The sequence below is a fragment of the Eschrichtius robustus genome, chromosome 12 (assembly GCF_028021215.1).
Source record: "Eschrichtius robustus isolate mEscRob2 chromosome 12, mEscRob2.pri, whole genome shotgun sequence".
NCBI lineage: Eukaryota > Metazoa > Chordata > Mammalia > Artiodactyla > Eschrichtiidae > Eschrichtius > Eschrichtius robustus.
The window spans coordinates 38,047,102-38,062,076 of NC_090835.1; the positions used below are offsets into that span (position 1 = coordinate 38,047,102).

The 14,975-nt window shown below is 57.4% G+C and overlaps 1 protein-coding gene across 4 annotated transcripts in view; it reads left to right on the plus strand.

Moving 5' to 3' along the window:
• Positions 1-14,975, plus strand: part of CACNA2D2 (calcium voltage-gated channel auxiliary subunit alpha2delta 2) — a 137,000-nt gene that overhangs the window by 52,155 nt on the left and 69,870 nt on the right. The gene's annotated exons all lie outside the window — the stretch shown is intronic.

Consider the following 14,975-nt stretch of genomic DNA (forward strand, 5'->3'; position numbering starts at 1 on the left):
CGGCACTGGGCTGGGCACCCCATAGATGCCAAGTCAGAGCTGAGCCTGAGGAGTACTGTGGGGAGGTGGCCCGTGCCCCAGCTCTCCTGGGCAGCTGCTCATTCATCACCTTTTAGAGGGGAGACGTGCTAATTTGTCAGCCCATTAGCTGGGCACAAGTAGCATATGGACCCGGTTCCTGTTGCCCTCCTTCTGCCTGCCTCAGACAGCATCATCTGGACTCACTGCACAGCCCAGTTCCGGTTTGTATTGTGGCGTGGGTTTGGGGGCACCATTTTGCCCCAAGGCTGAGCCCGTGGGTGAGGCAGCCGAGGGTTTAGTGGCTCTTGGCTTCTCCAACAAATCTACGTTTGGAGTTAGTGACAAAGCTTCTCTAAGCCATGAGCTGAGAAGGGTCCTGCTTTCAGGAAAACTGGGCTTTATTTTTAGTGTTCGAGAAAGATAATTTTTTCTCACCCACTATCAGTACGGAGATCAACTGTTTCCGTGGTGTTTCTGCATCCTCTTGTCTGTGGGTGGGGGTGGGCAGGAAGGACCACCTTGCCTGCTGGTTCTGTTGTCACTCCCCACGCGCACAGGAGGGAATGTGTGCCCTGGAGCTCTCTCTAATGCAGCCTGGCATCGTCGTCAAGAGGGGTCTCTGTGTCTGTGGGGTCAGTGGCTGGCAGGAGGCACCAGCCCAGTATGGCCGGCCTGAGTCTGAATGTGTGACCAGTGCCGGGCTCCAGTCCCTCTGAGACGATGGTAAGATGGGCAGGGTACTGGGTCTGCTCAAGGACATCCCGGGCCTGTCACATGCACATACATGTTCCTGAGGCCTACTGTGTGCTGCACTTGAGCAGAGGGATACAGGGGACTCGGGGCTGCACTCGGGGAAGGATGCATCCCACCTCATTCATAGCGAGCTTTCCCCCCACACGCACGTGTGCCTGGACACACACCAGGACACGTGTTTGCGCATGCATTGCACACACACAGCAACACTATCATCCTTCCCATGTGCAGGCTGGTGAACACTTGTGTACACACACCCCGCTGTAAACTACACATGATGCCTCCCAACATACACATATGGACACACACTCAGGCACATACACTGGCATCACCTGGATTTATGGCAGGAGATAAATGTGCACTTTAGCAGCCCTAACCTGCTAGCTCTGTAAACTCAAAGAGCCTGATAGCCAAGTCTTCACAGCGTGTTGGCAGCCCAGCAAAGCATGGGCCCATATAGGAGGGGGTTCCCAGCCAGTTTTGCAGGCCAGCCCTCCAGGGCAGAGTATACCCAGGCCCAGCTGGCAAAGGGGCCTATGCTGGGAATGCCTGTGCCAGGCAGGGGCCGAGAGGCAGGACACCACCTTGGGGCCTTGGCCTGAGGCATCTCCAGTGCTCCCCAGAGGCCCTAGGATGCGGGGAAGAGACAGCGACTCAGAGGGGTCCAGGCCCTGGGGTCAGGTTGGAGGCTAGATTGTGTATATGGCAGGGGTAGTCCTGTAGCCATGAGGAACTGGCTGGTCTGGCATCTTAGCCTGGTTCTGGGTCTGAAGGAGGGGTCTTCCTGCTTGGACCCCTACGAGGCACCGGAAAGAGCAGACCTGAGCCATGTTCCAGTGGGGGTGTGGTAGGGCAGGGACCATAGCTGCATTCTAGAGAGGCTCAGAGTTCCCCAGGGCTCCATGGTGTCTGGGGCAGGGGAGAGGCCTGGGGCGTGGAGTTCTGGGCAAGCAAGCGGGGAGGCTGCCTACCCTAGTGTACAGGCAAGGAAACCAGAGGGGCTGGGGTATGCTCAAACACCTTCAAGGAACAATGATTGAACAGGGCCGACCCAGGCCTCTTACCCTGATCCTACCCTGCAGGCCACAGGAAGAGGGCCAACTGGAGTCCGTCCCCAAGATCCTTCCCCAGTACCTCAGATGACCTGGGCTCAGAGATCCTACTTGGGGGGACCTCTCAGTAGGCCCCCTGTGAGGGATCTCCCAGCAGGTGCAGTGGCATAGGTAGGAGTGGGGTAGGAGGAACATAATTTTCCTGTTCTCTCCCTGCTAAGGAGGAAGTAGGGCCACCTTACATAATTGGGGCAATTTGTTCTGCTCTTGTCCTGCTGGCATCGTTGCCCTCACTGCCTTCTTGCTCAGGGAGCCCTCGACAGAGCTGGAAGCTCATGCATCACTCCCTCCTGCTGGAGGTTGCTGAGCAGAGGACGCGGGAGCCCAGAGCATCTTTGCTGCTAAGACCTGAGGTGCCTAGGCCTGGGGAAAGTGGGGGGCAGAGGGGACAAGATCATTCCATGTGCAGGGACCCAGGCCTTCTGCCCCCAGCCCACCAGATGACTCCACGGGTTCTCAGAGAGTTCACGCCAGCAGACCGTCCCCCAAGACCCTGGTGACGGGTTGGGGTCGGAGCTGCCTCTGCCCTGCCACTGGACCTCCCCACCCTCGGCAGCTTTCTTCACAGGCCCTTGTGCCTGGACGATCACCTTTGCTGTTGTTCCCCTGCCAGGTAGGCACTCTCTCGGCCCATCCATTCACAGCCCCCTTCTGGAAAGTCTTCCCTGACCTCCTGAGCACAGAGGAGGTGCCAGTGGCTGGAGCCTGGGACTGCCTGGCCCTGCCCTGCTGCTTACCCCTCCCTTTTGGACCTCAGTTTACCCATCTGTATCCTGATGGGTACAGGATACCCATCGGCTTGGGCCGATGTCTTTGAGAGATGAGCTCTTCAGGGACATTCAAGGCAGGATGAGGTTTGCAAACACCAGACTCAGCTGACCCCCACTGACTTTCATAGCTCTGGGGGCACGCAGCCCCACAGACATTACTAAGGGGGCAGCCAGAGCCGCTTCCCAGAGGAGGGGGCCTGGGGCAGCATTGGGGCTGAGGAAGGTCACAGGATCCCATGGAATGGAGACAAGCTTCTAAGAGGTGGGCACAGAGGTCTGGAACAAGGTCTGTGTTCAAGTATGTGGTTAGTCTGTGTCACCGAATCCCAGCTCCACCAATTACTGTCTGCCTCAGTTGCCTCGTCTGTGAAATGGGGACGATGACTAGGGCCTATAAGGGTTTGATACTGTGTACGCCTAGCATGGAAGCTCACTTGGGCCCCATTGGTGTTGACAGCTATTCCTGTGGCAGTCATCACCCCAAAGCAACCCCCAAAGCTGGGCAGTGAGGAGGTGGCCCACCTGGAGTGTGAGCCCAGGCACAGTGTTTCTGCCTCCCCTGAGCACAGCACACTGACTTTGAAGTTCATGGCTGTTCAGACCGAGGGCCCTCGCAGTGTTCACTGGCGTGGCCAAGCACTGGGTCCTGTTTGCACAGTTCATTTGCATGGCAAACACTGAGCACTGTCACGGTGAAGATAAATGTTGGCTGCTGAGCTTCTTGCATTCATGGAGAGCGAACCTGGAGCTGGGGATGCCAAGGATTGTCCCTCTCTCCCCACAGTGAGGTGAGGGGACACTGAGGTGCAGAGAGGGACCAGGGCTGCCCAGGAGCCCAGCTGGGAGTGGGTGTGGGGATCACTAGCCTCCCAGCTCTAGGAAACCCTGTGTGGTCACCGCCCTGGAGTTTTCCAACTCTCCTATGAGGGCTCAGGAGAGCCTGTGAATGACGGGAGAGAGTGGGTTCCCTCTGGGTGTGTGTCCCCAGCATGTGTGTGTCCTCAGTGCATGCATGTCCCTAATGTGTCCCCAGTGTATCTTCAGCATGTGCAGGGCCTCAGTGTCTTCATCCTGTTTGTTTGTTTATTTATGCCTCCAACTTATTCTGCAGAAGATTTAAGGGCACTTACAAGGATACACAAAATTCAAGAAAAGCCTATAAATGGGAAGTAGGAGAAATATAAAAGAAAAACTAGCAAAAGGACTAAGATGGACCTGGGAGATGCCGACAGAGGACGTGAGCAAGATAGCCCAGGCGCGAGTGTGCTCCCTCGTACACTCGCTTGGACACTCACCACCAGCGAGGTTCTGGTCCCCACTGCCTGTCAGCACCTGACACTCGGGCACTGTGACCAGAGGAGGGAGCCCAGCCCTCCTGGGGATGCTGATCCAGAGGCCACTGTCAGTCAGGCCATACCCTTCCCCCAGCAAGCCCCTGAGCCCTCCATGCTGTTAGGAGCTTCTCCAGTGCAACGTCCAACAGGAGGATTTAGGGCCACGACCTTCAAGTAGCCCCAACCATCTGGGGCCAGAAAAATCTCACTGCTTAAAACATTTCAGATGGCTGCAGACCACCTTCTGAGGTGCAGATGGAAACCCACAGAGACTCACCCAGGCCTGGGGCTGCTGGGCATCCAGTGACAGTGGATAGGTCCGTCTGGGCTGTGGTGCTTTTTCTGGACCCTAAGTGTGAAGCATGGACAGGATCTGCAGGCGACTTCCTGGGCACTGGGTATGAATGTGGTGAGGTTGATGCGTGAGCTGCTGTGTGAGGTCAGGCACATGTACCTGGAACTATAGTGAGCACATGGGTAGGGGGTAGGGCCCTGGGATGACCCTGCCCCAAAAGGGGCCCTTGATACCATGGGAGGCTGCAGCCACTCCCAAGCTTACCTCCATCTCTGCCTTTATCCTGCGTACCTGACATGCCAAGATCCAGTGTTTTCACAAGAGCAGCCAACCCGAGGGCCTCTCGTTGTGATTGGCGCTGTCATTATTTGGCGACATCTTCAGCAGCAAATCTCAGCAGCAAAGGGCAGACTTCCAGCCTACGAGGCCTGGAAAGTCAGGCCCTGCAGGACAGTGTGGGGCAGGGCAAGCTCTCAAGGCCTCGGGAGCAGCCCTGGAAGGAGGCCCCATGAGAAGCCAGCAGCACCTTGCATTTGACCTTTCATCTTTGAGGAGCACCCCACAAAGCCTGGCTGAGGCAGCTCAGGGCTGTGTGGGCGCTGAGGGTGAAAGCTCGGGCCATGCCACATGGCTGGTAAAGAGCAGGGCAGGGATTCAGACCCACGGCTTTTTAGCCAGTTCTCAGCTGTGAGTGCAGGGGACTCGGGGGTGGGAAGGTCTCCCCTTTGGACAGATTTTGACCTTCCTGGTATTTCAGTTTCCTCATCTGTGAGATAAGAAGGGTGCCCTCCTGGTGTCCTTGTCGCAGCTAGGGGAGGGAGATGGATGAAGAAAAATCTGATGAGGCCCCACCACCCAGGAAACCTCCCTAGGGACTCTTGAGGAAAGGTTGGTTTCTGGCCACTGTGGAGTCCCTGAGAGCCCTGCCCCAGCCCCTGAAGAGGGTTGCCCACCCTGGGCTATCAGTGCTAGGAGGGGTGGAATGGAGGTGATGCGGGCAGAGAAGCCGACTTTGTCCTTTGCTCTCTGGCCTTCGGAACTGTGTCTCAGGCCCAGCCTCAAATCCATATCATGAGGGTGTTTATGGGGATAAATTTCTGCCAGCTCTGGGCTGAAGGACAGTCATCTTAGATGAGATCTTGATAACAACTGGCTCTGTGAAATGAGTAGGAGCCCTCCTTGGCCCACCAGGGGTCTGCTGGAACCTCTGTCCACCCTGACTCCCAGAGCCCTCACCCCACCCTGCCAGTACTCTTGCTCCTGAGAGTGGAGAGACCGGGCCTTACAGAGCCGAAGACAGAGACTCAGAGGTGAAGGGGTTGAAGAGGCCAGATGACAGGCCAGTGCCCAGGCCCTGGACTCTCTCCTGGGGCTGTCGTGTCAGGGAGAGGGCAGTGTCTGTGTCTGAGACCACGCTGGGCCAGGGCTGCTCAAGGTAGTGACCCAGGTAAAGGGCAGACTGGGCTTGTCTGGGGGGTGGTGGGACTGAGGGACCCTGGAGCCTGGAACTGATGACAGGGGTCTGAGGAGCCCAGTATCACGGGCTCCTCCACTCACTGCCTACAGTCTCCAGCCATTTTCTCCACCTGCCAGAGCCTTGCTTTCTTCAGCTGCAAAGTGAGGGCAGTAATTATACCTGCCTTTTAGGATCGTTATGAGGATGACTCAGTGGGTTATGCGCTGAGCCCTGTCTGACCACCTGGGCCTGGGGGTGCCTGTCATCACCATCCTCGTCCTTCGTCCTTCTGCCGTTGAGAGGCTGAGGAGTCCTGGGGGAAGGAAGGCAGGGCCACTGAGTGGGGAGGCAGCAGGAGGGAGCCGAGCCAGGGTGGGCGGTGAGGGGGTCCAGACGCAGGCACAAACAATCTGTTTCGCGTAAACATGGGCGCCCACACCAGCCGGCGACACCCGGCGACTTCTGCGAGTTGGGAAAGTGCGGGTATGTTTACTCACACTCCCCCGTGCCAGCTGGCATGCTGGGCACAGCTTCCCTCCCAGCTGCCTCAACAGCCGGCGGCTCCCAGATCAGGGAGGGGGAGCAAGCAGGGGCCCCCAGATCTCGCCTGTAGTTTGATTCACTTTGGGCTCACCCCCTCCCCAATCCTGATGCTATCCTGGACCAAATCAAGAGGACAGGGGGCCCTGAGAGTCTCCATGGTAGGTCCACCTGGCTGGGCCATGACACAGTTCCCCCGCTCTCCAGGATTACCTGAGTAGACAAAGGCGTGAAGGCCGGGACTGTCCAGGGACCCACAACTTGAGTGTAGGCAACTGGTATCCCTATAGTGGGGTCCAGGCCCCTGTCCCTCCCCAAAATCTGGCTGCCTTCTCAGAAAGTGCTTCCCACTGGGGTGTACACAGCACCGACACCTCAGTACACCCAGAACTGATGGTGCGCACATTGCAGGTGGGAGCTGTTGCAGGGTTTCTCGTGCCCCATGGGCCCCGGGATGCTGAGGGCTCCACATCTCAGTTTCTCTGCTCTGGGAACGCCTTGCCTGAGCTTGGCAGTGGCAGCTGCAGGAGCTGCATGCACCTTCCCCCATGAGGTCAGGGCAGACTTTTGGCTGGGAAGGAGTCTTTGTGACACTGCACCACCCCACCACCAGGCCTGGGTCAAGCACCTTGGATTCAAGGAGTGTTGGGAACTTGAAGGAAGGGGCTCAGAGAGGGGGCTTCTTAGGTAGGCACTGAGCAGCCCATGCTCGAGCTTTAACTTCTGACCTTGGAGCTGGGTGGTGGGTGATGGAGACCTGACCGTGAAGCATTTGCTTTTGAAGTCACAAGAGTGTGCCCTGTCCCCAGCTCCCATGGACTTGGCCATCTGGCATTGTCACCCCTGTGGGAGGGAGACACCCCTGTCAGATTCCTTTCTCCCCTCCCACCTGTCCCCAGATAGCCCCTTGACCACCAAGGGAGCCAGAACCTGGGGAAGATAGAGTCACAGACTGCAAGCTTCATGTAGGCACACAGCCATGGGAATGCTGTTATTTAATGATGGCAGCCTAGAGTCCAGCTACTGTGCAGGGTGACCGTGGGTGAATCCCTTCTCAGCATCTCTGACAGGTGGGCTTGCATATTTCCTGTGATGGGGAGCTCACTATCTATCCAGACTATGCTCTTAGAGTTTGAGAGCCTCGAGTGTGAGAAAGTTCCTCCAGTTTCCTCTGAGCTGGAATATGCCTCTCTCCCCACAGGCACCATCAGGAACCTCAGAGTACTGCCCTCAGGAACCTTGCCTCTCACTCTCGGAGCTGGGTAGAGGCCAGGACACTCTCACCTAATATATACAAGCCTTAATACTAGAGGCCACGTTCCAATCAGGTCTGGAATAACAGGTGGATAATCAGAATTGCCACGGTTTTAAAGTCAGTTTAGAAATTCAGTTTAGAAATCTGTTTCAGAGGAGCAAACACTGACCACGCCTAGGAGTGGGCCACGCATCAGCGCTCCCTTGTGGTGGGTCATTGCCTTGCCCCAGGGCCAGCATGGGACAGGGCCTTGCAGAGGTGGGGGGTCTGCATGGGGGCAAGTGCAGAGAGGTTGGCACAGACTGGCCCTAGCTCAACTGGGAGGATTTGGTTTATTGTTTTGTACTGAGTTGTGTGTCTTTTGAAAAACAAGAGATTGAGCCTTTTTATGACATGGATTTTACAGTGTAACGAGGCAGCGTAATTTCCCATTCTCAGCAGCAAGTGCACTTTTTACACTAATTGCATAATTAGACATAATGTACTAATTGCGGTAATGGATGACAGTCAACTAAACTTTAACTTTAAAAACAGGGAGGCGTTGCTGGGGGTGGTGGTGGGGGCTTTGTGCCCCTGTGAGTTTTTCAAAGGGAATCTGCTGGTGAAAACTCCTAGCAGCTTCCTCTTAGGGGCCAAGTGGCCATGGAGCCACCACGGCCTTCTCACCTTGTGATCTAGGCTACACCCCGTCCGTCCCTGAGGACCCCCCCCACTCCACCCCCCGCCACCTGGGTATCTACCTCCCTTCCTGTCAGAACCTGTCCCCACAGCTTCCCTTCTGCTTCCCACAAGCCCCTGTGCTCCTGCCACTGAGCAGTCCATTCCCTCCTCCCAGCCCAAGGGCACCTGCCATTACTCCTGCCTAGAGTCCCTTATCCCCCAGTCACCCCCATGTCTGGCAGACTCCTGCCCAGCCTTTCAAACTCTGCTTAGATGGCCTCTCCCCTGAAAAGCCATCTCAGTCTTTTCCTTCACACCCCCAGCCCCCGCCCTCCCCAGGAAGGCCAGTCTCACTCCCACATGTCTCCTGAACACCCCTCCCCACTGCCACCCCTCTGCCACCCCTCTGCCATTAGCAGTCCGAATGGACATCTGTCCCCTCTGGTGGTGAGTCCCAGGAGGGCAGGGACAAGGTCTGGTCCATCTCTGCTGCCCCAGCCTCAAGAGACCCCAACAAGATCCTGTGGCATGAACATGAGTGCCCCAGTGGGGATGTAAGGACATGGGGTGGGGGTGGGGAGGAGATGGGGCCATTTATGGGCCACCAACCAAGGAGGGCCACATCCTCATCTGCTCCTGAAAGCCAGGTCAACACTGCCTTTGTGTCCTCCATCATAGCCCATCATGGGCCACACTGTAATGGCCTGGGTAGGCATCTGTGACCCTCTCTAAACAGAGTGTTCATTCTAGGAAATCCCTATTCAATATGAAGGTTAGTTATTAATAATGTGACAACCAGCATCACAATATACAAACCCTGCTTGTGACGTGACACCACATACAGCTAACTAACTGTGGAGCCAACCCACCACAGGATGGTGGCAGGGTGGCATGGCCATGTGGGACCCTAACGTGGCAGCTGGTGATTGTCAGCAGCTGATGAAGCGTGCAGCCGGGTGGCCCATAACCCACTGCCTGTACGCCAACTGTGTGCTCTGAGGGCTCTGGGGGCCCCTTGCCCTTGTCCTACTGTAAGCTTCACACCAGGTGGGCCAGAGAAGGGCCACAACCCCTGCCCCAGGGAACTTTCTGCCACACACACAGTCCAGGGCCTGGTGTGTCCCTAGAGCAGCTGGGTCAGGGTTTTTGTGTACCTGCTGTGAGCGGCCCCAAGGGAACTGGGCTGTGGGGCTCAGGTTGGTTGGGTGTGGGGAGCGTCCAGGATGTGCAGCCTGTCCTGGATCTGACCTGAGTGCTCTCAGTGGGAGGGTCTGCAGGTACCTGGCTACTCCATCCACCCTATGGTCTTCAAGGGTGATTATTAGCAGCTACGTCAATACCCTTGATTTTCCCCACGAAGGCAGGAGACAGGGGCAGCAGCCTGGCGGGAGGGCAGGGGCCAGCATTGCCCTGACTGACTGGGGCTCCTGAGCTTGTCACTACCAGTCCCTCCATCCCTCCACCACCCTCTTGGCCCAGCTCAGGATCTCTGGGCCACCATGAGCCCCCTATCCTCCAACCTAAGGCTCCCCTGATCACTGGCACAAGTGTAACCCTTATAGCAGCTGGCCCTTGTCTCCAACCCCAGAGCCTGTGGCCACTCCAGTGCTTGCCCATGCAGGCTGGCCTAGGGAGGCCAGCCCACCATCTCTAGGGACCTGTTGACATGAGGGCTGGGCAGTTAAAACTCCTACCAGCTGCTCCTTTCAATACCAGGGACCAGACACTGAGACATGGCTAAAGGGGGTTGGAGAAGAGAAAATCCCCCAGGAAGGTCATATCATGGGGTTCGGCTCCCCCCACCCTTCCTGTGCCCTGCTCAGCACCCTGGGCAGGGGAAGGGGGCAGGATGCTGAGGCACCCAGATGAACCCCCGGCTGAGTTTGGGCCTTTGAGGAGACAGGCAGCAGCAGGGCCCAGCCTGCATCAAATCTTTCTCGTTCCATTTTCTTTCTGACTTAATTTTCCAGAGATTAGGGCCCGTTCACCTTCGCTGCAGAGAGAAGCCTCGCACGCATGCCTGTTTTTACTCCCAGGGTTGGGTGGTTGGTTAGTTATCAGGCTGGTTCTGCTGGTCCTCCCCCTCTTCCCCTCCAGAATGGCCCTCCTGCCTTCCACGGGCCTCAGGCTTTCAGCATCACTCTGGGTCCCCCAGGCCCCTTTCGGGCCCCCCAAATTCCCAGCTAATACCCTGTGCCTCACCTTCAAGTTTGGGGATAAATGCAGGGAACAGAACTGCACAGAGTGTGACCTAAAGCAAACACTTTGGATAAGACAGACTGTTCTTATCTGAGCTCTGCCATGTAACATATCCTCTCTGGCCTTCAGTGTCCCATCTGCTAAACGGGCGTGATCAGAATGGTCCTTCCTCAGGGGTTGTACATCAGCGAGGTCAAGTTTGTGAAGCACCTGCCCTTGGGTGGCTAGAGCCATCACTTGGCAAACAGGGCTGTATCTGCCGCCTCCACAGTCCCTCTTCCCTCCTTTCCCCTCCTCTCCCTTGCCGTCCTTGCCCTCCTTTCCGTATCCATTTCTCCCACCTTCCTCCTCTCCCTGGGCAGGTTAGGTGCTGGCTTAGGTCCAGGCGCCACTGCTGCTGACCTTCTGGGACTTAGCAAAATGCCTCAACAGTCTGATGGGGGCCTGTCCAGGTCACTGGTTCTGGGGCCTCTTGTCTCCTGTGGTGGCTGTCTCTATGTTCAGGTGCCTCAGGCCTTATTCCCCTCCCAGTCAGGACTGTTTGGAGCTGGTGAGGATGAGGCTGGCTCCATCTGCCCCTGCAAGCAATCCAAGCTTCCTGTCCAAGGTAACTGTTCCTCCAAGTGTCCTCCATGCTCACCTCCCCCTTATGTAGGGACACCTATGGAAGCAGGAGGCTAGGCAGAGGGCCTGGGGCCCCTGATGAGGCCTTGGCCCCCACAGGCCCTGAATTCCAAGGCCAAAAGGCAGGTTGGCCAGACATGCTGCCTAACAAAAGAATTACTAGAGCTGAGAGAGGGTTGGGGTCGGGGCCAACAATGTGGGGGGTCGGGGGAGGGGGGCGTTGCAGGAAGTGGGTGGGTGGGAGATGAGAGACATGGAAGGACAGGTCTTGATAACTGGTAGGGGGTGCCTTCAAGGGGAGGAGGATGCCCGGGCGAGCACTGGCCATAGGTATACGGTACAGGATGTGGGAGCCAGGAACTCCTGGGAAGAGGAGCTGCAAACAGCCTCCTGAATTATCCCTCAGGGCCTCAGCTGCCGCCGCTCTCCCTGTTCCTCAGCCCCTCTGTCGCTGTGTCTCCTGCCCTCCCCCACGTGTCCACCTGGCTCCAGCCAGCCTGTCCCCTAGTCTGCTGCCCTGTGCCACTACCATTCCCCGTCTCCTCTCTCATGGCTGGCATGGAGCTGTCACAACCTGTAGACCTGCTGGCCCCCGTCTCTCTCTTTGGTCCGGCTGCATGTGCAGAGCCGGGGGGCCACGAAGGCTGCGCTGCTGTGGGGGCCGTTGGGTTTTTCCAATTGCCTCTCTGGGCCGAGAACACCAGTGGGCATGCAGTCCTGCTGTGGTTGTTGAGGCCCTGCCCCCGGTGCACCCTGGTCTTCCTGTTGCTTCCGAGCTGACCCCAGGGACCAAGGCTAGAGGCTGTGGTTGAGGGGAGCCAGCCCTGGCTATGCCCTGGAGCTGCCCTGGGCTCTCCTGGGCTTCCTCCTGGACCTGCAGGTGGAAAGCACCTCCCCGGACCACATCAGTGGAGAGATGACCTATCCCCCAAGGTGGGACCATCTGCTGGGCTGTGTCATTTGGATCTCTGGGACACGGGGTTCAGCTCAGGGCCCCACCCCAGGGGACAGGGACAACTGGAGCAGGTCCGGGGGAATGTTGAGCGGGGTGAGGTACCTGGCATGGAAGGATCAAGGGCTGTTGCATCTCAAGGGCTCATTTGGGATTGGGGGACAGGCTTGGCTAGTAGCTCAACCAGCCTCTGCAGTTCTGGAATTCTGCCCTCATCTCACTAGAAACTCCTTCTAGCCCATTTCCCTACCCTCACTCTAGGGAGGATTTAGATAAGTGGGGAAAGGCGGAGGGGAAGCAGGCACAGCGTAAGCAAAAGTGCAGCAGTGGGAATCAGCATGGGCTAGGGACGCAGAGGCCTGCATGCAAGTGCCAGGTCAGTGAGCTGGAGAGGCCTCGAATGCTGGCACCAGGGCCCAGCAGAAGGATGTCATGGTGGGTCTTTGGGTAGACCCAGGAAGAAAGCATGGCAGATGCAGCCCCAGGCTCCAAGGGACAGCACACCTGCAGGCAGAAGTGGTGGAGTCAGACCTAGGTCACGCTGGCTCCAGAGCTCTGCTTCTGACCATGGAATTGGGCATATGCATTGGCTGAGGGTCCACTGCACACAGGCCTGGTGCCTGGGGAGAGATGGAAGGGAGCTGGCCATGGCTGTACACTATCCATGGTGTCCCTGTGTCTAGGCTCCCCTGTTATCACCACCAGGGCCGAGGCCAAGGTGCTGGAGACAAAGACAGGATAGCTGATGGAGGGGGTGCTGTCCAAGGAGGCCCTGGGTGGGGCTGGAGGGGGGCAGACCCAGGGAGACCAAGGCTGCCTGCCCAGGAATGGGAGCTGATGACTTTGGATCCTAAGTGTGCAGATCTAGCCAGGAGAGAGTGGAGGCAGGGAGGAGACTGTGATTCCTTCTGCAGAATTCTGGTGATCCTAAACAATAGCAGCAGTGACAAAAGTATAGGCTCCTCATGGCATGAATCTTTTGGTCCTTGGTCCGCCTGTGAGGGGAGGACTGCCATTCTCTCATTTAATAGATCAGACACTGAGGTTCAGAGATGGGGTATTTCTAAGCAGGGTCCCTGCTTCCAAGCCCTTGCATCAACTGTCAGGGTCCTCGGGTGTGACCCTGCCACCTGGAAACCCACTCCCTCTGCGGCCCCTGAGCCCTGGTTCAGTCACCATGCCAGGTTGCAACGGGCATCCTGGACGCAGAGGGGAGGGCCCCCAGGTTCCCTAAGGAGAGTTGTCAGGAGGCTGCATGGTCCAGCCTCCAATACTAGGGCTGCCGCCACTATGGACAGCCCTGATTGGGGCACCTGGGAATGACCTTGACAGGGGAGTCAGTTATGGGAACTTTATCCCCTGCCCTGAGAAGCCAGGTGGCTGCGCCCCCTGCTGACGCCAGTGGGCCGCGGTGTGCTCAGCCGAGGTTTCAGCCAGTGTGGCTGAGAGGAGGCCTCAACACACCCAGGGGCAATGGTCCAAGATTGGGAAAGGGTGTATTTTTAATGTCTTGAAACCTGCGAAGAAGGTGTCAGGGAGGATGGGTGACTGGTTTTTCCACTCACAGTCGTGTGGCCTTGACCTATCCTTTCCTATTTCTGAGCCTCGGTTTCCCCAACAGTGGGCACCAGGCACCAGGCTCCCTGCATTTCTCAGTGATCTCCAGGGTCTGACCCCTCCTTGGCCTCAGCCTCCATCGTTGTCTTCCATCCGGGGGCCTCTGTCCGGAGGCAGGCCCTGGGGGGCCCAGGGAACAGCCTGGCCTGGTGCCCACTTGGGGCCTCCATCCTCCCTGGCCGTGTAGCCAGGCCTGCAACTCGCCCTGTAATCGCTGCTTCTCTGTGGGAAGGAGCGACTTCACCACAAATTATTTTGTTCCAAGAGAAGGACAAAAAGAAAAGAGAAGCCGGGGGGGGGGATGGGGGGCGGTGGGAGGAGGAGATTGCCTGAGCCAGCTTTGAGTGGTGCTTTAACCCTTGGACTGCCAGGCGCTGGGTGGGCAGCAGAGCAAGGGCTCTGGAAGCACCTGGTCCCCCACCTCCCTCCCCTATCAGATGCCAGAGGCCTTTATCTCCCCTCATCTGGCTGTCACCCTACTGACCTTATCTCCCCTGCCTGTCTGTCTCTCATCAGCGGCCTCTCCCACCTCCTTATCTCCTCCTCATCACCTCCTCTTTGTGTCTCTCCACATCCCTCCACTTCTGCACAGCCTGATGGCAAAGTGGTGGCAGCAGCTCAGTTGTGCCGACCAGCCTGTGACCTCTGGTGAAGGAGCCAGCTTGCAGCACGGACTTCCTGGGGTAACCTGGACAGACACATGGACTCATTCAGGCTCAGAGGCACATGCAGGGGTGTGCAATGCAAACACACACATATGCACACACACATGCACGTGCACACACCCAAGACCCCAGCCATGAACAAAGACGCCCACAGAAACCTGCTTCTACAATTCCCATACAGCCCCCAGGCTTTATCTAGTGGCCCTAACCCCACCCACCCCAACACTCAGGCTCGTGCACACAGATGGATGTGCGTCGAGCCATAACACACACATTCACACATGCAGATGCAGACTGTCAGATTTACACGCCCAAGTGCATGTGCGCACAGGCCGACCCCACCCCACCCCCCCAAGGAAGAGGGAGAGGGCAGATTCATTCCCCCCATATGCCTCTTTCTCCCTGGTCCCTGCCCCCATATTCTGTGCCCAGAATGACAGAGGAGCCCCTAGGGGCACCCAGAGCTCCCGCAGTAGTTTCTGCAAATGCCCTGAGGGAGCACCAGCGAAAGGGGGTACGGATTCCTGAGCCTGTGTGGAGAGGTGGCTGTGTGTGTGATGCATGTGTGAGTGTGTGGGTTTATGTACACACGTGGGTGTGAGAGCATCTTCTTGTTGGTATGTGGTATACAATGTGTGTCTATTGGCTCCATCTCCCCTCGACACCCTGCCTCCCATCCAGCCCACCCTCCCCACTCTGCTGCTCTTAGCCACCCTGAGCTG